The sequence below is a fragment of the Bufo gargarizans genome, chromosome 2 (assembly GCF_014858855.1).
Source record: "Bufo gargarizans isolate SCDJY-AF-19 chromosome 2, ASM1485885v1, whole genome shotgun sequence".
Taxonomy (NCBI): Eukaryota; Metazoa; Chordata; class Amphibia; order Anura; family Bufonidae; genus Bufo; species Bufo gargarizans.
In genome coordinates, this window is record NC_058081.1 from 192,005,527 (window position 1) to 192,028,797 (window position 23,271).

Below are 23,271 nucleotides of genomic sequence, written 5' to 3' on the forward strand. Positions count from 1 at the left end.
ATCTCCCAAGAAAGAGAACCATCTCGCCAGCGCCACCTAATGGAAGTGGCTCACTATGAGTCAAGATCCGACTTTCCAACAAGCCTTGGGATTTGACAAGGGAAAATAGCCAAGCAAGGTATCAATCCATATATAGCTGTTTTGGGGTGCTTGCCCCTCTAACGATTGGAAGCGGCTTAGGCAGGGTGTTGAATCTCCTTAAAGAGACCAGTCCTGTAAAGAATCTAACTGGAAGTACTTCAGGCTATGGAGACTTATTGGCAATCACTCTATGGGAAAATAAGTAACTCCCAAGAGAGAGAGAGAGCCATCTCGCCAGCACCACCTATTGGAAGTGGGCCCTCTATTTGTCGAGATTAGACTTTCCAACAATCCTGACTCATAAGGGCCATAGTTTTATTTATTTTAATTTTGAAGAAAGGAGGTGATTTGAATTTGTATTTAATTTTTTTAACTTTTTTTTTTTTTAGCAGCTCCCTAGGGGACATGAACTTTCAATAGTCAGATTTTATTTTCCAGATTTTATACATTAGTAAGTGGAAAATTTAGTATATTTCAATGCAGTTCTGACACTTGCAGGCCTACATTGTAATATACCTGTAATAGGCCTGGTAGCTTTGTACAGGCTCAGGCCTATTACCACTAAGAAATGCCTTCCACGATCTCAACAGGGCTCCAGGGTCTTCAAATTTGACCATGGCATCTGAGGGGTTAAATTAGATCAGTTTTATCGCCAATCAGGTGTCAACTGTGTTAAACAGCAGGCACACGGAAACTATGGCGCTCGATCCCCTCCATCTTTAATTCCTTCGTGCATAATCACGTACATGTACATCATAAGGCGTAATGGGTTGTATGGAGTGGGCAGCTGAACTGAGCAGTCTCTGTACATTGTGTGTGCTATCTGTATAATATAACCAGAAACCAGCCGCAATTACCGTTCAATAGTGATCTCAGCATCTTTGGAGTTAGGCAGAGGGAGGGGATTCCCTCTGCCTTCCAATCAGAGCTCCCACAGCAAAATCACGGAGCCCCAATCAGTTACCATGACAACCCTTGTCTTTCTGAACATTCTCATAGCTATCATGGTAAACTGCCTGTAAAGTAGTGCAGGAGGCACTGCTCAGCAGCCAGGGTGTCAGAATTTCATACACCATAATAGTATGGTTCAGTATTCGGCCCAGGTGCGGTGAGGAAGCTGGCAGCCTGCAAACGTCTTTCCCTCACCGTGCCTGCGCCGAATGCTGAACGGCACGAGATTTCACCAAAGCACAGGGCCGGCAGGAGGATGCGAGCGCTGGCTGGCCCTGTCAATCAGGACTTGGAGGGAGGTGACAAAGGTGGGAGAACAGAGCCTCTAGGAGCAGAAACAACGCCCAACCCCCCCGCCCCGCTCATAGATGCTAATTAGCATATTATAAAAGATTTCTGCCGTAATGGGGGTATAGATAAAAGTAGGAATAGGCTAGTTAGGTTTAGCTGACATTAGCACATCGCTAATGTCAGCTAGCTTAATAGGGTTAAATCTGGTGACAGAAACCCTTTAACTACTCTATGTTAACATTCTACAGTCTTTCTCAAATTGCCTTCCTCCTCTCATTCTGCCATTAACATTGGACAAGGTACCATGCAGGGGTGCCATTATATCCAGCCCGGTTTGCATTTGAACCACTACACTATCTAATTTGACAGGACCCTAACACTACAGGTGTTATCATTGGAACTCAAGAGCTGAGGGTAAACCTTTTTGCAGATAACCTTTTACTATCACCAACCCTTTGATTTCCTTTCCCAAACTGAATGTCATATTGAAAAAAAATTCTGCAGCCTCAGGTTTGCAAATACCTCCAAATCAAAAGCCATGTATTAAAACACTCTTTCTTCTACAATTAGCCTCATTGAACGAGAATTTAGCTTTCAAACCTGTCCTACTAAATTACCTTATTTTGGGTATTTTTTCTCACTCCCCATCTATCTGGCTTGTACCAGGCAAATTATACCTCGCTCTACCGCAACGTCCAAACAGGTCTTGGAATATGGGATTCTCCTTTTTACTGTCATGGCTTGACAGAATTCATTCTATTAAAATTGTAATCCTGCCCCAGCTATTATACCTATTTGGGTTTTTACTAATCCCAGTCCCTATGGCCGACCTTCGTAAATTACACAGAGACTACTTTTCCTTCATATGGGCGCGAAGGCGCCAACGGATTAAGCTATGCGTTCTTGTTTTTTTCAGAAACAAAAAGGTAGTTTTTCCCCTCTCCACGACAGCACCTTAGAGAGATGGCTCCACCTCCAGGACAGGAAACCTGCAGCATTAAAAAAGGTGGAGCCACTCTCCCACCTCAGTGAGGTTTCCTGTCCTGGAGCGGGAAGCCTGCGGTTTCTGCATTCTAGGGGCCCATGACCAGGAAGCCCTGGTAGCTATCAGAGGGTCATGGGCGCATTGGTATTACCTGCCGTAGTTCTTCTCCCATAGGCTTGGGGATTTAAAAAACATGGGGAGCGGCGTTAATCCAGGGGACCGCTTGTTCCTCAAGGTGACAGGAGATGTCGATCCCTCAGGTGAGGAAGATCACACAATCGGTAGAAGCGTGGCCAGAAGGCCCCAACATGTTTGCAGGGCGACCGGGACGCCACAGGCCAGTACCGGAGGTAGACGCAGGCTGATGACTTCAGCAGGAAGAAGCATCCGTTCAACGGCCGGGCGCTTCCGGTCAGTTCGGCATTTGAATGCAGTAAAAGTGCGCAAAGAGGTATGTGTTGGTACCGGAAGGATAGAGGAATAAGGCTGAATTTGGCGCCAATATCCCTATTCCAGGTGGCGTCCGGTGCATGGTGGGTCTGCAGAGACAGAACAGAAGGACTCTCAGGTAAGAGAAAAATCTGATAACTGGTGGTAATGGATAATATTGCTTGCATGCAGGTTAAGCTGCAGTTATGGAGGAAGAGAAGAGGTCTGAGAACACAGACATTGAAATTCTGCCACTGGTATTGTAAATTCTAATAGTTGGTCCTTAAAGAGTTTAAGGTTGTTTTCTTAGATATGGATATATTTTTTCTCTATAGATGGTGCTGAAGAAGGTGGTGGCCAAGAGAAAAAATAGAGTGCGCTATCTGCAAATGTCCGCTGTCATCTTCGTATGCAAAGAAGCTGTGTCAGCAGTGTATTGAAAAAACAGTGGAGGAAGAGACACCGAGTTTTTTAAAGGATTTAAAATTGCTTATAAGATCCGTAGTCAAAGGGTCCCTAAAAGCTTGTAAAAAACAGGAAAAAAAACAGTAGAGCAGGAGTCTGAAATGGAGTCCTCTGATGATAGCGAGACTCCCTGTAGAGATGGGGACTCTGACGATTCCTCCTCTTCAGAGGAAGAAGGAAAGGAAGGAAAGTTTTTGTTCCCAGCAAAGGATACAGATAAGTTATTGAAAGTAATAAGATCCACCCTGGAATTAGAGGACGTCAAGGAAGATAGATCAGTGGCGGACTCGGTATTTGAAAGTCTGCAAGAGAAAAACCGCTGAGGTTTTCCGTTACATAAACTTATTGCAACGGTAATCGAAAAAGAATGGAAAAAACTTGATAAGAAGCCCTTTATATCTAAAACCTTTAAAAGAAAATACCCGTTTGAGGAAGAGGCATCAACTTCCTGGGATAAGGCCCCAAGACTGGACGTGGCAATTTAAAACATTTCCAAAAAGTCTTTACCCCTTGAGGACATGGGTTTCCTTAAAGATACCTTAAACAAAAGGATAGACTCGTCCCTTAAAAGTACTTGGGAGGCTTCAGCTGCTTCTTTCAGGGCCAGTATTGCGCCACGGTAGCCACCATATCCATGTCGGTGTGGTTAGATAGACTGGAGGGACAGATCAGAGACAAGTGTCCTAGGGAACAGTTGTTGGCCTCTATTCCTACCTTCCAGAAGGCTGCGGATTTCATTGTAGATGCCTCTATGGATGCTGGAAGACTGGAGTCCAGAGCAGCCTCCCTTTTTAATTCTGTGCGTCGTGCTCTATGGCTGAAGAATTGGAGAGGTGGGGATATGCCCTCAAAGTTAAGGTTATGCAGCATTCCCTGTGAGGGTCAGTTTCTATCTGGGTCAGAGATAGAGACGTTACTTGAAAAAGCTGCAGATAAGAAGAAAATTTTTTCACAAGAAACCTTTGTTCAATTAAAAAATTCAAAGCGGCCCTTTCGGACATCGTCCAGGTTCCAAAGTAAAAGGCAAACGGGAGTTAGAGACCAGGGAGCAAGGGCTAGACCTGGGAATCAAGTTTTTTTTTTTTTTGTTCGGATCAGCCTCCGCGTGTCTGGATAAACAATCCAAACAATGACGCCATGATCCCAGTAGGGGGAAGATAAAAATTCTTCCTACCTGCTTGGTAAGAAATTGCAGGAACATGGCTGGTAGGACTCCTGCGGGATGGACTAAGACTGGAGTTCAAAAGATATCCACCAGAAAGGTTCATTATTTCAAACTCCTCATGTATTAATAGAAGAAATAAAAAAAATTAACAAGCAAAAATGTATTGCTTCCAGTTCTGGGGTCAGAGAAAGAGAAGGGATTCTATTCAACTCTGTTCCTGGTAAAGAAGCCGGATGGTTTGTATCAGACAATTATAAATCTAAAGCATCTGAACAAATTTCTGAAGGTCAGGAGGTTCAAGATGGATACTATCAGATCTGCGATTCATCTTTTGTCTGCGGGCTGTCATGTGGCGGTTCTGGATCTAAAGGATGCTTATCACCATATTCCGATACATCCAGACCACCAGAAATTTCTCAGAGTAGCGATAAGGACAGAGTTCGGGATCACTCACTTTCAGTTTCAGGCATTGCCGTTCGGGCTCTCTATGGTGCCGCAAATTTTTACCAAGGTGGTGGCGGAGATTGCCTCCTTCATTCGGAGGGAGGATATCAAGTTCCTAATATAAATTAATCAGCAGGCACTCACCATCTTTCACATATATAACACATTTATTAAAATAGTTGATTAGGTAAAATTTGTTATGGATAATACTGTAAAATATATCTTAAAACTTAACTATACATATAACGTATAAAATTATGCAATATAACCAATTAGAAATGGATAAGAATATCAGATGTTATATAGAATCGAATGTAAAAAATCGAATATAGTATCACATGGAATTTTTAGATGGGTTTTTTTTTTTCTAATAAAATTCGAATAGAATTTCAAGCATCCATTAATTATCTAAAGTCTGTTTGTCTGTATGTCCTTGTTGAGGATTCTTATCAAGTCAATACAGAATTGCAATGTATATTAGACCAAATTCGATTAGTCTTTAGTTTGTACACTGAAGTGTCTATTATTTTCAATTGAGACACTAAGGCTGTGCAGTTGTAATCAATGAGTAACTTTCGAATTAATAATACGATTTGTCTTGCATATGATCAAATAGTCAATTGTTCGTATAAAATTCGATAGTGCTTACTGTAGAGGCGTCCCTCTCACAGTTCAGCTACTCACCCAAACCCAGGACTTTTGTCTTTTTCTTTTCATATGGTGTAACTATAGCGCTCAGCTGTCGGCGTCCCACGTGGTAGTATGTAGATACGTGGTGCTCTTCTATGAATCAATGGCTCAAGAAAAGACAAAGTTGTGGAGTTTGTCTTGGATGATTCTGGCTTTTTCGGATCTGCACTTCTTGGTCCTGCAGGATATATTTATCTTATAGTTTGGTTCCTTTAGTCCGCCAGACCTCACCTCTTCCTCTGTGGCTTAAAAAGAATCCTCTTTTAAGAATCCTCAACAAGGACATACAGACAAACAGAATTTGGATAATTAATGGAAGCTTGAAATGCTATTTGAATTTTATTCGGAAAAAAAAAAACCATCTAAAAATTCCATGTGATACTATGTTCGATTTTTTTATCAGATTTTTTTTATCAGATTTTTTACATTCGATTCTATATAACATCTGATATTCTTATCCATTTGTAATTGGTTATATTGCATAATGTTATGTATAGTTTAGTTTTAAGATATATTTTACAGTATTATTCATGACTAATTTTACCTAATCAACTATTTTATTAAATGTGTTACATATGTGAAATTCAGATGGGGAGTGCCTGCTGATTAATTTATATTTGTTTAAACTAATAGACCAGGTGAATTACTTACAGCAGGGCACCATTACCACGGTGATAAGAGGAGTGAGCCACTATAACTTACAATTTTAGTACATATGATATCAAGTTCCTACCTTACCTGGACGATTTCCTGGTAGTAGCCCAGTCTTGGGAGGCATGTGTCAGAGGGGTAGAACATGTAGTGAGTATACTAAAGAAGCTGGGATGGTTGTTAAATATTCAAAAATCCAGAATGCAACCGTCTACGAGACAAGTGTTCTTAGGCCCAGTGCTGGATTCCATAGAGGAGAGTACTCTCCTCACAGAGGAGAAGATAGTCCGGATTCAGCAGGGAGTACACAGGGTGCAGTCAGGAGAAACCCTAACTATAAAAAAAGCGATGTCCCTGTTAGGAGTCCTAACGTCTTGTATACCAGAAGTACAGTGGGCTCAGAGGCACTCTCTCCAGCTACAGATGGAGATTTTGACCTCGATAAGACGGATAGGAACATCCCTGGAGTCGGTCTTAAACTTGTCAGATCAAACATGGTTATCCCTGAGTTGGTGGAAGTATGCAATGAATCTAGCTCAGGGAGTGCCCTGGTCCTATCCGGATCCAGTGATGGTGGCTATGGACGCCAGTCCCTGGGGTTGGGGGGGGCTCACGTCAAAGACAAGATTTTTCAGGGGGAGTGGTCCCAGGGTCAGAGATGTTTCTCTTCCAACCGGAAAGAATTGCGAGCGGTACTGCAGGCACTGGGGGCAGTTTTGCCAGTGGTCCAGAACAAGCATGTCGGGATAATTACAATTGAACAGTAGTCTCGTACCTCAATCACCAAGGGGGTACCAGGTCAAGTTCCTTACTAAAAGAGACAGAGTGGATTTTCAAGAAGATAGAAGAGAAAATATTGCATCTGTCAGATCTCCACATAAGAGGAGTCGAGAATAATTCCTCTGGGGTATGCATTCCCCCACTGCAGTTAAAGGGAACCTGTCACCGGGATTTGGGGTATAGAGCTGAGGACATGGGTTGCTAAATGGCCGCTAGCACATCCGCAATATCCAGTCCCCATAGCTCTGTGTGCTTTTATTGTGTAAAAAAAAATGATTTGATACATATGCAAATTAACCTGAGATGAGTCCTGTCCCTGACTCATCTCACATACAGGACACATCTCAGGTTAATTTGCATATGTATCAAATCGTTTTTTTTACACAATAAAAGCACACAGAGCTATGGGGACTGGATATTGCAGATGTGCTAGCGGCCATCTAGCAACCCATGTCCTCAGCTCTATACACAAAATCCCGGTGACAGGTTCCCTTTAATACCGCTAGTTATAAAAAAAAGATCTGGCACGAAGGGGCGAGAGTAATCCTGATAGCACCTTTCTGGCCGAAAAGGGCATGGTTTTCACTTTTGAGAGCCATGTCAATTTCGGACCCCTGGATTCTGCCAGATATCCCAAACCTGTTATCGCAGGGTCCAGTGTTTCACCCGACAGTGAAATCCCTACATCTTTCGGCGTGGAATTCGAGAGGTAATTTCTAGCCAGGGGTTTTCAAAAGAATGTTTCCACATTGATGAAAAGTAGGAAGGAAGTGACTAATGTAATTTATGCCAGAGTGTGAAGAAAATTCTTGTCTTTTTTAGGTATAGACAGAGTTTCCTGGCCCTTGGAATTCACGGTGACGCAGGTGTTGGAATTCCTCCACCGAGGATTATACTTGGGGGTTGGCAGAAAGTACACTGAAGGCGCAGGTGCCTGCACTTTCGGTTTTTGGGGGGGAAAAATTAGCTATGAACCCATGGATGATAATATTCTTTAAAGCGGTTGGCAGGATGGTACCAGTGAAGGGCCCCAGATTCCCTCCTTGGGGTCTGAATTTAGTATTGAACGCCTTAACTAAACATCACTGTTCAGTTAAACTGCTTACTCTAAAGCTAGTTTTGTTGGTGGCTTTAAAATCAGCCAGGAGAGTTAGTGAGATCCAGGCTATCTCCATTAACCCTCCCTTCATGTCAATCAGAGAGAATAGGGTAGGGTAGTATTGGGATAGGGTAGTATTGAGGCCAGATCCAGGTTTTTTGCCGACAGTTCCATCTAGATCAAATAGGTCTCAGGAGGTAGTTCTTCCAGCTTTCTTTCCAGATCCAAAGAATGACAGAGAAGAGGAACTACCTTCTCTTGACGTCAAAAGATGTATCCTACAGTATTTAGAGGTCACTAAAGACTGGAGAAAATCTTGTGCCCTATTTGTACTCTTTGGTGGGGCTAAAAGAGGTAATACGGCCTCAACACCATCTATTGCCCGCTGGATTAGAGAAGTAATTTCTTTGGCATATTCAGTATCTGGTGTTTCTCCGCCTGTCTCTATGGGAGCCCATTCCACGAGAGCGGTGTCAACCTCCTGGGCTGAGAGAGCCAGTGTATCCATAGAACAGATTTGTTGTGCGGCTTGTCTTCTCCCTCTACTTTCTATAAGCACTACAGGCTTCAACTCTATTCTGTTTCTGATCTACTTTTTGGCACAAAGGTTTTGGAAGCTGTTTCCCACCCTTGAGTTATCTCTGTAATCTCTCTCTAAGGTGCTGTCGTGGGGGAGGGGAAAAATTATGATTACACTTACCAGTAATCAGATTTTCCTGAACCCACGACAGCACCTCTTTATTCCCTCCCTATGGTGGTGGTTCTGTGTGTTCAAGGGTGTCGCAATTTTTTTTTATATATATATATATATATATATATATATATATATATATATATATATATTTATATTTGTGAAATTAAACTAATATAAAGGGGAGTCCCTCTCCTGCTCTGGAAACTCACTGAGGTGGGAGAGTGGCTCCACCTTTTTTAATGCTGCAGGTTTCCTGTCCTGGAGGCGGAGCTGTCGTGGGGTCAGGAAAATCTGATTACCGGTAAGTGTAATCATCATTTTCTGTCCCTAACTTTATTAAATGCTACAAGGCTGCACAACTCACCCAGTTGCTTTTCATTCATAGTCTCCAAAAGGCCCGCGGCCTGGGTAACTTTAGAATCTTACCTCATTGCACTTTTGTCCTGGCCTGTACTATTTTGGGGAACTGGTCCAATACCTGTTGATCTTAAATCCAAGGCCTTTCTACCTTTTTACGCTATACAATTATGGTGATCAGTCCTTTTTTTTTTTTTTTTTTAAACTTCTCTTTATTGAAAGATATATGTACCAGTACATAATAATCAAATAGGTCATACTTTAGGATACATCGAGATGGTAACATGTTCCTTTTCCAATAGACCTCATTGTACATTAGAATGATTATATTGTTTTACACGTTTAAGGATTATTCTGTACATAAGGCATTGTTTTATTCAATTTTTCTTTTTTCCTTCCCCCCCCCCCCCAAAACACCCTCCCCTCTAATCCCCCTCCCACCCTCCCAACACCGCAATAACCATCATCTCATAGATATGGCCAAACCGACACTGATTAGTCTAGGTATCTATTCTCGACGGTCTCATCTTATGATATCATTCAGGTAGAGCCAACTGACAAAATCAGTTCTTGACTCTTTCTATCTTTACAGCATTCCCTAAGGTGAAACTAGTTTTTTATGTATCTGAAACCAAGAATCTGCAGGATCCAACTTTAGATACCATTCAGTATGTATAAACGGCGTAACATGCGTTATCTCCCGAACTGACATTAACCCCTCCATGTATTGTCTCCACTTAAAAAAAAAAAGGGTATTTTCATTTTCGTCATAGCCTGTTCTGCCTCTATTCGTTCCAGAATCATGCAATTTGTAGTTTGTTGCACTACTTCCTCTATCACTGGTACCTTAGGTTGTAACCAATGGTTTAATAGACACCTTTTGGAAGCCAGGAGCAAAACATGGAAAGCTGGCAGAATTTTGGAAGATTCCTCAGATCGCCCAACATGGAAAAGTAGTATCTCTGGATCCATCTTGATCCTTAGATTCCATTTAGCTTTTATCATATCGAGAATGGCTTTCCAAAAGGTATTAACCATATTGTATTCCCACAGCCCATGTGTGACATCAGTGTCCGAAAGTTTGCATTTCGGGCAGTGCGTCAGTCTAACAGGTGGGATCTTAATGTTTGATTTTGGCTTGTAGAATCCATATATTGCCTTATGTATTAGCTTAAAGAAAGTCTCCCTCCATATTTCACTACCCACTACTTTCCTTATGAGAGTCCACCCATCCAGAAGCTGATCAGGTACCATCAGATTCGGAAAAAATCTGAGCCATGCCTTAAACAACGTAGGATACCCTAATTTAGTATCAAGATCTCTGAGAGCTGTATATGGTAGCTAGATCTTTTTTCGTTTCTTTGGAGAGCAGGAAAGAATCAAAACTATTTACTGAAAATTCACAAGTTAGCTCTTTGAGTCTAGAGGTTAAAAATGATATTGTTGGGGGCGTGTCTGGACACCACAGGAGATGGCCGCTTGAAAGACCGGCTCCTGCCCGCACCGCAAATAATCGGCCTGCAGCGCCCCAACACCGGCCCATATGGGGAAAAAAACCGGACCCAGGAGAACCCCTCTACCTTCTCGGTCCCCCTCACCTGCCAGGACCATCCGTCAGTGCTGGGAGCGGGCGCCCGGATCGGCGCTCCTGCCGCGCCACGCCAGGGCACAGAGGGCCTCCCACCATTCCTCCCTCCCTCCTCCTGTCTCCCGCGCCTCAGACAGTGAGGGCAGAGCGGTACAGCAGTGGCCCTCTAGTTTTCCAAGGGAATCTGAAGCCTTACCTGCGGCCTCCTCGTATGGATCACCGGCTTTGCAGCTCCCCCTGTTTCTCTGGAGTCTCTGCAGCCCGCCGATAACTGCGTGGACACTGTCATGGCGGCCCCTGGATTCAATCCGCGTACAGGGACAGAGCACACAGGTACCGGGTCTCCCCTCAGGGTTTGGGATCCTACCCCTGTGGCCCACACACCTAGCCATATTGGGGCTCCCCTGCAAAAAATCCGTCCTGACAAGCCTCCTCCGTCCCCCCCTGTGCTGGATCTGGGAGATGGCAGCTCCCCTCTGACATCTGGGCCAGATCACCAGGCCCTCCACCACTCACTGTTTTGGGCCCACCAGCCTCACCTGAGCCCCCACAACCTTGGGCGAGCTACTTTAGCCGTTTGCCTACAAAGGAGGATTTTCGGGCCCTTATCTCTGAAGTTACAGAAGCCTGCAGGGCCGAGATTGCAGCGGTCCGCACTGATATTAAATTAGTGGTGGATCGAGTGGACTCTCTAGAAAAAGCCCATGATGACACCAGGCAGTCTGTTTCTGCTCTTCATGAATCTATTTCTGCCCAAACAGCTGTACTTCGGGGCATGGGAAGGCACTTGGAGGACTTGGATAACCGGGGCCGTCGTAATAACATCAGGATACGAGGCCTGCCGGAAACGTCCGGAGAGGAAGACCTCTTTGCCACACTAGAAGCCATGTTTAATATGGTCCTGGAACGCCCGCCCTCGCATAAGATCAAGTTGGACAGGGCGCACAGGGCACTTAAGCCCAAGGGCTCCGCTGCTCATCCCAGGGACGTAATTTGCTGCGTCCACAATTTTGCCCTTAAAGAGGCTATCATGGCTAAAGCACGATCCATGCGCAACCTTGACTTTTATGGTGCTCCTGTGCAGCTGTTTCCTGACCTATCCTGGTTTACGCTCCAGAAAAAGCGACATCTCCAACCTCTTCTTGCATCACTCAGGAACCGTCAGATCGCCTATCGCTGGGGATTCCCTTTTGCCCTGGTGGTCCGGAATCAGGGAAGATCCTTCACGGATCTTCACCCTTTTTGCAAGTCGCTGGGAATCCCTATACCTGACATCTTTGATTGGGAGTTTGAGTCCCCAGCACCTCCGCCACCACGCACTTAGTCACCTGTTGCCGAAAAAAGAAAACCAAGTTCCAGTGCGTCCTCTTCCCCGCGGTCTCCTCTGTCATCAGGGCAACATCCGCCTGCCTGACCGCCCTGGCCTGGAGGACATGGCTGTCCTGAGCCATGCTCTTACCCCCTCTAGGTTCACAGGGACATAGGACTCTGATGAATCAGTATATGGGCCGTCTATCTGTATTGTTTGGCCATTTGCTGACTACTTTTTTCTGCTCCTTTACGGTGCGGCCTCTCCGTAGGGCCCTTATAGTTCTTTGTTTATTTTATCAGTTTTCTGAGATTTGCTCTCTGACCGGCCTTGACCTGCTGGTCTCTGACACTCTTACCCCCTGAGGGGATTTTTGTTTTCCCCTGGCAGGGACTCCCTCCCTGGGAATAGTTATTTACTGTTACTTATCTGGTTCTGTGTTGTCTTGTCCTGTCTCCCTCCCCCTCCTTCTTGTCTCTCCCATTTTTCTCCTATTATAGGACATTAGTAGTGGATCGGGTCATGTCCGCCAATGCCATTGGAGGCTTAATGACTCCCTTTTGAAACAGCCTATTACTAGGGAGGAGCCCATTACTATGGAGGAGCTTCGCGAGCATTTGAAGTCCTACTTTGCTTTGACATTTTTGCGGTGGACATCCAGCCTGACCCTATATCCTTCCTGCTCAATGTGGTACCTCGTCAAGTTAAAAAACACTCACTTAAGTTGCTACTACTGATACTTACAGCAGCCCGTTGTCTAATACCTTGATGTTGGAAAAGCCCCGAACCACCAAGGGTTTCTGATTTGTACGCTAAGGTGACGGAAGTCCGAACCCTGGAATACTCCACAATTGCTCCCTTCAATGCCATATGGGATCCCTGGGACGTTTACTGGGCTACGAGACATCCTTAGAGAGCTGCTGAGATTAGTGTATCTCTCCCCCCCCCCCCCCCCCTTTTGTGTCTTTGTTCTTGTCGTTCATCTTGTCTTGTTGTTATTCAGTGGTCCTATAATGGACTAATTAAAGACAGACGCAGTTTATTTTTCTTCTGTGCACTTTATTGTCATATTAATGATTGACATTCCTCTTTCTGTTGTGAAATATTACTGAATGTTATTACTGCCTAGGTTACTGTGAATTCGGTGCTTCGTATGTTATGCCTCATACTTTGTACTAATGTGCATAGATCTGTTGTGGATATGCTTTGTCATTTCTTTACTCTTTAATAAATATACAATTATAAATAAAAAAATATGATATTGTTTGCTGATAGGCCAGGAAATGAGACATCGGTAGCTGGTATTTCAACCTTGAGTCACCAAAAGTATGGAGCTTATTGGTCTCTCGGTTCCAAAGGTGATCCACAGTATTTATCCCCCTAACTTTCCATTGGGTAAATTGGGCATTGATGGATAAGGCCTCAAACTCCGGGTGGCCCCAGAGGGACATACGCTTGGAAACCAAAAAAGGAAGAGCAAACATCTTTCTCACCGCCTTCCATGCAGCAATTGTATCTCTGAATAAAATACTATGTCTTATGTTGGGAGGTAATTTCGAGAACTTGGTATGTAGCAACGCATTCAAACACCAGGGTCTAGCCATCTCCTTCTCAACCTGTAAGATCGAGTAATGCGACGTGCCGTGCACCCAATCTAAGCTATGCCTTAATAAACTAGCCAGGTTATAGTTTCTGATGTCAGGGAATCCCACTCCACCCCTATCTTTTGGTCTAACTAGAGTCTTCAGGGATATTCTACTCCTTTTGGATTGCCAAATAAACAATCGAAAGCTTTTTGGAAGATTTTGAATATCTGTAGTATCGGTAACGTCTGCATAGGATATAAAAGTTTGCCCAGGACTTGAGCTCTGCGGTAATTTTTTTAAATAAGGGAGGGTAGTTTAGAGTATAGAGAGTATCAGGTGTTTTGCCTAATTTTATGCCAAGATATTTAATATGTGTATTAGTCACTACAATCGGTAGGCTTCGTAACTCACTGATATTTATATTAGGTGAAGGAGACAAGTTCAGTACTTCACTCTTAGTTTTGTTAACTTTAAAGCCAGAAAATTTACCAAAAAGTTCCAATAAGTCAAACAATATCGGAACGCCAGTTTGGGGATATGACAGGAAAAATAAGAGATCGTCTGCAAATAGTGCATGTTTAATGGGCTGGGATTTAATGCTAATTCCTCTAATTGACTGATCTTGGTGGAGTGCTCTAGACAATGGTTCCAAAGCGATGTTGAACAACAGGGGCGAGAGCGGGCACCCCTGTCTGGTGCCTTTTTGTAGTACAAAGTGCTCTGACAGGAAACCCGGTATTGAGATCCTAGCTAGCGGGGAGTTATATAAAGCTTTGATATATTCCCTAAAAGGTCCTTCAAATCCCATCATATCCAGCACCTCGTTCAACCATCTCCAGCTTACATTGTCGAACGCTTTTTCTGCATCAATGGCAAGTAAAGCTGAAGATGGGTGACGATGCCGGTTTATTTTGATGTCATCCAGCACTGCAAGTACTTTGCAGATGTTGTATACCGCTGACCTGCCTTGAATAAAACCTACTTGGTGTGAGGAAATGATTCTGGGCAGAAAGGCGGCCAACCTATCAGCAAGGATTTTAGATATATATTTCAGGTCATTATTTATCAGGGAAATTGGGCGATGGGATGAGGGCAGAGTATTGTCTTTACCTTCTTTCGGTAGAACTTTTATGTACGCCGTATTCATATCCTGAGGTATCCCTTGACCTTGCAGGATTTGATTACTGTATACAGAGACACAAGAACTGGTACTAATTGAGGGGCTACTGCTTTGTAAAATTCATTGGTGAACCCATCTGGTCCCGGTGCCTTCCCATTACTAGAATTTGAGATAACTCTCTGAACATCCTCTACCGTTATGGGTTTGTTCAAACTATCTAACTCGTCCTGGGAGACCTTCGGAAGCAACAAGTCCTTCAGCCACAGCTTTCCTTGTGTTTCGGGTGACTCTCTGGATGCATAAAGATCAGCATAAAATTTCCTGAAGAGATCAACCATTTGCTTAGGTTTTGTGGATATAGAACCCCCAGTATCTCTTAACGCTGCTATATGTATAGACGGTCTTAAACCTTTCGCTAGTTTTCCCGCTTTATTCCCATACTTATAGTACTTTGCTTCCTTCTTTTTTCCCTCTAGTTCTTCCCTTTTCTTTAGCCAACTCTCATATGCGTTTTTAGCCTCAATCCACCTGGTCTTGGTGGTTGCAGATGGATGCGCCAGATGTTGTGTGCATGCATTCCTAAGTAACTCTGTTAATTCTCACAGTTTTGTATTTACTTTTTTCCTCAAATTGGCAATATATGCCAGTTTCTTGCCCCCAAGTACTGCTTTACCTGCCCTCCACACTAGCTGAGATTCGCTCGTGGATGAGTTCTCCTCCCAATATTATAACCACCAATGATTCAACATTTCCACAAAATTTTCATTGGATGCTAAATCCGAGGGGAACCTCCATAGGAAATCTTTCCCCCTTGGTATTGTGTCTGTGATTTCCAACATTACCGGGGCATGATCCGAAATGACTAGATCTCCAAGCTCTGCTGATATAGTGCGCCACAATATAGAATAAGAGACCAAGAAATAGTCAAGACGCGACCAGGAGTTGTGTGGTATGTGAAAAATGGGTAAACTCCCTTTCCTCTGGATGGGTGGATCTCCAGATGTCATGCATGTGTAGGTCAGCCATCACCCTACGCAATATGGCATCCCTATACCTGGGTTTAGAATGCTGCTTTGCATTGCTTCGTCTAGTCTCCAAGCAGGACATAACTGCGTTCATGTCCCCTGCAATCAGACATTGGGATGTTGTATCCTGCAGTACCTTATTGCATAAGTTATTAAAAAAGACCGTATTACTCTCATTTGGTCCATAGACGTTGTAGATGCTTAAATTTTCTGATCGTAGTTGAAGGATAACATGTAGAAGTCTGCCCTCACTATCTTCCATGCTTTTCACAATTTTACATTGCAAACGCCTATGGACCAAAAGCAACACCCCTCCCTTGGATCCCTGTGCTGGAGGACCAAGAACCTGGCCTACCCACAGACATCGCATGCGATGAAAATCGGATTTTGACAAGTGTGTCTCTTGGAGCAAGGCGACGTCCGTGTGTAGGCGCTTTAAGTGTCTCAGGACCATGATTCTCTTATGTGGGGATTTCAACCCCTTCACGTTCCACATGACGATTTTAGTCATAGTTGCAACCTGACTAGGATAACGCTCGCGTCGGTTGGATCCAAATGTCTAAACAGTGACCACAATATTTGAGATGAGATAACATTTAACCCCTCATAAACATTCCCCCCCCCCATCCGCCCTCCCTCCCCCCCCCCCCCCCCCCCCGAAAAACTCAGAGAACCCACCATTATACTTCTCAGACCTCACTTCTTCCCAACATAGCATTTTGGCGCAAATCCTTGCCGCGCTGAGGCAATGAACCTAATCAGTACCTCGCTAAGAACCCCGTGCCGATATAAAAAAATTGCATCAGGGGCATCATTAAATCTGAACAAGAAACTCCAACTATAGTGAACAAGGTGAGCACGGAATTTCTCACCTAAGAGTCCCAACTTGAGGTAAACTTCGTCCGGGTCCACATAGATAGTTCATGTTTATTACTATATTTCCATCATTCTGGAATATACAGAGCACAGTCCGCTTCGACCATGCACTAACCTTCGCGTTACGGAGAAGCACGTCTTCGGATATTGTCGCGTGGAGATTGCTCTCCTTCCTTTCGGAGAATATGCTGCAAAGCGTTCCTAGCCTCTTGAGGGTCCTGGTATGTAGCTACAGAGCCGTCCATATCATGGACTCGCAGGGTCGCGGGATATAGAAGGGCGAATCTCACTTGAGCGTTGTATAAATCCGAACAGATTGAGAAGAATTCTCTTCTTCGTCTGGTCACTCCTGCTGAAAAATCTTCGAACAGAAGAGCTCGGGAACCCCTTAACACCAGGGGGGGGGGGGGGCTTTGCTACTTTTGTAGGCTCTCAGTATGGCCTCTTTTTCTGAGTAGTCAAGATAGCGTACTATCACCTGTCTCGGCCTCTGGTTAAGGGCCGCGTGAGCCGAGGCGTCTTAGTCTTGTCTCCCTGTTGATAGCGGTGTCTGCCCGATCCTGTGGGCCCTTTCCACTTTACAGGGGGCCGATATGTTCAGCACCTGAGGGAGTTCTTGTTCACATAGTTGAATCAGCTCATGCAGAGGGACGGTCTCTGCTATGCCCACCATCCGCAGATTATTTCTCCAGGAACGATTTTCCAGATCGTCCAATTTTAGCATAATTCTTTTGTTTTCTTGCTGAAGTCTGGAACATTCAGAGCGGAAGTGTGTCTGCTCATCTTCCAGCGAGGCAATTCTCTCCTCTGTCTCATCTAGGCGGCGGCCTTCTGCTTGTTCCTGCTCCCCATCGTTACTAAGAATCGGTCCATACGAGACCGGGAGGTGACTGTGAAAGATAGTCCCAGAACTTGACCACCGTCAAGTCTGGTGTGGCGGGGAGTTAGATTAGTAAGGCACAGGTTGTTGCGGAGCTTCACTCAGCATGTCTTGCCATATTGGCGCCGGAAGTCGTGATCAGTCCTTTTTAAGTTCATGTTGCATTCACAAATACTCCCTTAAAGGGCTTCTGTCACCCCACAAAAGTCATATTTTTTTTTGGGCTAATTAAAATCCTTATACTGTGATTTTTGAATATATAGTGCTCTTACCCTTTTCTGTTGGCTAGTTTCTTTAAAAACGGCACTTTTATAATATGTAAATTACCTCTCTACCAGCAAGTAGGGCGGTTACTTGCTGGTAGCCACCGCATCCTCTATTAAAAAAAACACCCCCTCCTCTTGCTGATTGACAGGGCCAGCGAGTGCTCTCCTCCTCCGGCTGGCCCTGTCTGCAATTTAAATCCGTCGCCTGCACCTTATTCGGCGCAGGCGCTCTGAGAAGGACGCTCGCTTCCTCAGCACTCCCTCAGTGCGCCTGCGTCGATGACGTCACCTCTAAAACCCGAAAGAGAAGACGTCATCGGCATAAGCAGGGTCTCTCACAGCGCGCCATCGCTGCTGAGGTGGGACACAGTAAGACAGTCATTTGGAATTTCTTAAATTCATAAATGATCCTGAGGGTTATGGAACAAAAAAGTCAAGTGGAAGACCCCCAAAAATTTCATCAGCACTGAGCCGGAGGATCCAATTGGCTGTCCATCAAGACACTGGACGATCCTCGAGCCAAATTAAGGCCCTCAGGCGGCATCTGAGACGGAAGGGCTTCAAAAACAAAAAAACTTCTTATAGAAACATAGAAACATAGAATGTGTCGGCAGATAAGAACCATTTGGCCCATCTAGTCTGCCCAATATATCTGAATCCTATGAATAGCCCCGGCCCTATCTTATATGAAGGATGGCCTTATGCCTATCCCATGCATGCTTAAACTCCTTCACTGTATTTGCAGCTACCACTTCTGCAGGAAGGCTATTCCATGCATCCACTACTCTCTCAGTAAAGTAATACTTCCTGATATTACTTTTAAACCTTTGCCCCTCTAATTTAAAACTGTGTCCTCTTGTGGTAGTTTTTCTTCTTTTAAATATGCTCTCCTCCTTTACCGAGTTGATTCCCTTTATGTATTTAAAAGTTTCTATCATATCCCCTCGGTCTCTTCTTTCTTCCAAGCTATACATATTAAGGTCTTTTAACCTTTCCTGGTAAGTTTTATCCTGCAATCCATGGACCAGTTTAGTAGCTCTTCTCTGAACTCTCTCTAGAGTATCTATATCCTTCTGGAGATATGGCCTCCAGTACTGCGCACAATACTCCAAGTGAGGTCTCACCAGTGTTCTGTACAGCGGCATAAGCACTTCACTCTTTCTACTGCTTATACCTCTCCCTATACATCCAAGCATTCTGCTTGCATTTCGTGCTGCTTTATTACATTGTCTTCCCTTCTTCAAAGACCTTGTCTCCTTGAACGCCACAGAACTGCTCATTTGGACTTTGGAAGAGACATGGGACAAACATGGGACATTCAAAGGTGGAAGAAATTTTTTTTTCTCTGATGAGAATTTTTTTTACCTTGATGGTCCTGATGGTTTCCAGCGTTACTGGCATGACAAGCAGATCCCACCTGAGATGTTTTCTACGCACCACAGTGGAGGGGGCGCCATAATGGTCTGGGTGCTTTTTCCTTCAGTGGAACAATGGAGCTTCAGGAAGTGCAGGGGCGTCAAACGGCCGCTGGCTATGTCCAAATGTTCCAGAGAGCATTCCTCATGACTGAGGGACCTCGTCTGTGTGGTAACGACTGGGTTTTTAAAGGGCTTCTGTCATCCCCAAAACCCTTCTTTTTTTTTTTGGGGGGGGCTTGTTAAAATCGTTATTTAAGGACTATTCCCTATATAGGGTTCTTACCTTTGTCTGTGGCTTCTTTTCATTAAAAAACAATCTATTAAAATATACAAATCGCTTCACTACCAGCAAGTAGGGCGTCTACTTGCTGGGAGCTGCCTCAAAAAAACGCCCCCTCCTCTTGTTGATTGACAGGGCCAGCAGCGATCTCCTCCTCCGGCTGGCCCCGTCAGCATTTCAAAAATCCCGCGCCTGTTTTCATTCGGCGCAGGAGCTCTGAGAGAAGGAGGCTCGCCTCCTCAGCACTCCCTCAGTGCGCCGATGACGTCTTCTCTTTCGGTGACGTCATCGGTGCAGGCACACTGAGGGAGTGCTGAGGAGGCGAGCCTCCTTCTCTGAGAGCGCCTGCGCCGAATGAAGACAGGATTTTTGAAATGCTGACAGGGCCAGCCGGAGGAGGAGATCGCTGCTGGCCCTGTCAATCAACAAGAGGAGGGGGCAGTTTTTTGCGGCGGATACCAGCAAGTAGACGCCCTACTTGCTGGTAGTGAAGCGATTAGCATATTTTAAAAGATGGTTTTTTAATGAAAGGAAGCCACAGACAAAGGTAAGATCCCTATATAGGGAATAGTCGTTAAATAACGATTTTAACAAGCCCCAAAAAAAAGAAAAAGGGTTTTGGGGGTGACAGAAGCCCTTTAACAGGACAATGCTACAGTACACAATGCTAGCAGAACAAGGGACTTCTTCCAGGAGAATAACATCACTCTTTTGGCCCATCCTGCGTGTTCCCCTGATCTAAATCCAATTGAGAACCTTTGGGGATGGTTGGCAAGGGAAGTTTACAAAAATGGACAACAGTTCCAGACTGTAGATGGCCTTTTGTGGCCATCTTCACCACTTGGAGAAATGTTCTCACTCACCTCATGGAAATGCTTTCATCAAGCATGCCGAAAATAATTTTTGAAGTGATAAACAATAACGGCGGAGCTACTCATTACTGAGTTCATGTTTGGAAGTTGGATTTCTGTTTTGGGGGGGGTTTAGTTTTTTTTGGGAGGTGTGGCCCTAAACGTTTGATCAGCTGAAAAACAGCCTGTTTCAGTTTATTCCTTGTTTTCATTAAATTGAATGCTCAAAAAATGTTTTGTCTCACTCCCATTTCTTCTTGTTGCATGTTGAAGCTCTACTTGGAACCTTGTTAAGATCCAGCCATACTAAATATAATTTTTTGCCATTTTTCAAGTGGTCTTAAACTTTTGATCAGGACTGTACCATGGGCAAGACCAAAGAGCTGTCAAAAGACACCAGATACAAAAGTGTGGACCTCCACAAGGCTGGAAAGAGCTACGGGGCAATTGCCAAGCAGCTTGGTGAAAATAGATCAACTGGAGCAATTGTTAGAAAATGGAAGAGGCTAAAGACGACTGTCAGTCGCCCTCGGACTGGGGCTCCATGCAAGATCTCACCTCGTGGAGTATCACTGATGGTAAGGAAGGTGAGGAATCAGCCGAGAACTACAAGGGAGTAGCTGGTCAATGACATGAAGAGAGCTGTCACCACAGTTTCAAAGGTCACTGTCGGTAGAACACTACGCCGTCATGGTTTCAAATCATGCATTGCACGGAAGGTTTCCCCTGCTCAGGGCCGGCCTTAGGTGTTCAGGCGCCCTGTGCGAGCTAACCTTGTGGCGCCCCCCCCCCCCCCAAAAAATAAAAATAAAAATGCTTGTTGCTGGCATCATGGCATAGGCTGGCTGACTATCCAACCAAGTAGTTACCAGCCCGCACACCCCAAAGGCCGGTGTAATGTTATACTTCCCTAGTTCGTGAGATTTCCCTACCCTCGTCACTTCCGGTCGCACCGGACATGACGTGAGGAGGTGTGCAGCATCGCGCAGGCGCACAACGACAGGTTAGGGAAATTTCACAGCAGCGCATGCGCCAGGAGCCTCGCCGGCGGTTAGGGTAGGGAAAAACTATGGGCCAATGCGCAGTGATCGGATGGATGTTTTCAGCTGAACACCGGCCGACACTGCGCATGCACCGGGAGCCTCACCAGCGGTTAGGGAAGGGAAAAATTTACGTACGGGCCAGTGCTTTTTCCCTACCCTAACCGCTGGTGAGGCCCCCAGCGCATGTCGGCCGGTGTCCAGCTGAGAAAATTAGTTTCCAATGTAGTATTAATAACTAAACAATTAAATAATAAACATATTGCATTGTCTACTTACCACCAGGACAATAAGATGATCTGGACTCTGGCTGCAGTCTGGCTCTGGGGACTCCATTGTCACTCTCATTATTTCCCCCCCCCCCCCCCGCCATCACTCTCATTATTCTCCCCCCCCCATCACTCTCATTATTCTCCCCCCCATCACTCTCATTATTCTCCCCCCCATCACTCTCATTATTCCCCCCCCATCACTCTCATTATTCTCCCCCCATCACTCTCATTATTCTCCCCCCCATCACTCTCATTATTCTCCCCCCCATCACTCTCATTATTCTCCCCCCATCACTCTCATTATTCTCCCCCCCCATCACTCTCATTATTCTCCCCCCCCATCACTCTCATTATTTCCCCCCGCCATCACTCTCATTATTTCCCCCATCACTCTCATTATTATTTCCCCCATCACTCTCATTATTCTCCCCCCCATCACTCTCATTATTCTCTCTCCCCCATCACTCTCATTATTCTCTCCCCCCATCACTCTCATTATTCTCTCCCCCCAATCACTCTCATTATTCTCTCCCCCCCATCACTCTCATTATTCTCTCCCCCCATCACTCTCATTATTCTCTCCCCCCATCACTCTCATTATTCTCCCCCCCCCTCACTCTCATTATTCCCCCCCCCATCACTCTCATTATTTCTCCCCCCCCATCACTCTCATTATTTCTCCCCCCCCATCACTCTCATTATTTCTCCCCCCCCCATCACTCTCATTATTTCTCCCCCCCCATCACTCTCATTATTTCTCCCCCCCCCCATCACTCTCATTATTTCTCCCCCCCCCCCCATCACTCTCATTATTTCTCCCCCCCCCCCCATCACTCTCATTATTTCTCCCCCCCCCCCATCACTCTCATTATTTCTCCCCCCCCCCATCACTCTCATTATTTCTCCCCCCTCATTATTTCTCCCCCCCCCCCATCACTCTCATTATTTCTCCCCCCCCCATCACTCTCATTATTTCTCCCCCCCCCATCACTCTCACTATTTCTCCCCCCCCCCCATCACTCTCACTATTTCTCCCCCCCCCCCATCACTCTCACTATTTCTCCCCCCCCCATCACTCTCACTATTTCTCCCCCCCCCCCATCACTCTCACTATTTCTCCCCCCCCCATCACTCTCATTATTTCTCTCCCCCCCCCCCCATCACTCTCATTATTTCTCTCCCCCCCCCCCCATCACTCTCATTATTTCCTCCCCCCTCCCACTCTCTTTTCCACCTCTAGTGTAGCGTGGCCGAGCTCTGTTCGATCCGCAGTACAGGAGCATTTGTTTCCTGTACCCGGCAGGACTGACAGGAAGTGCACACTAAGTGAGCACTTCCTGTGAGTCCGGCCGGGTACAGGAAACAAAAGCTCCTGTACCGCGGATCGAACAGAGCTCGGCCACGCTACACTAACAGCACACAGCAGGCGCAGGCAGGCGCTCAGCCTCAGCCACTCAGGCGGCGCAGAATGAGGGGCGCCGCCCGCCGCCCGAAGTTTTTTTTTTTTAAACCGCAACGTGCGCCCCCTGCTGAATACAGGGGAGGGGGAGATGGAGGGGGCGGGGCCCGCCCGCCCCGTGGGAAAACATAAGTGCCGCCTCGCCTGCCCATATTACATTGCGGGCTGTCGGCCGCCCGGCGCCCCTGTTGCTATGGCGCCCTGTGCGGCCGCACAGCC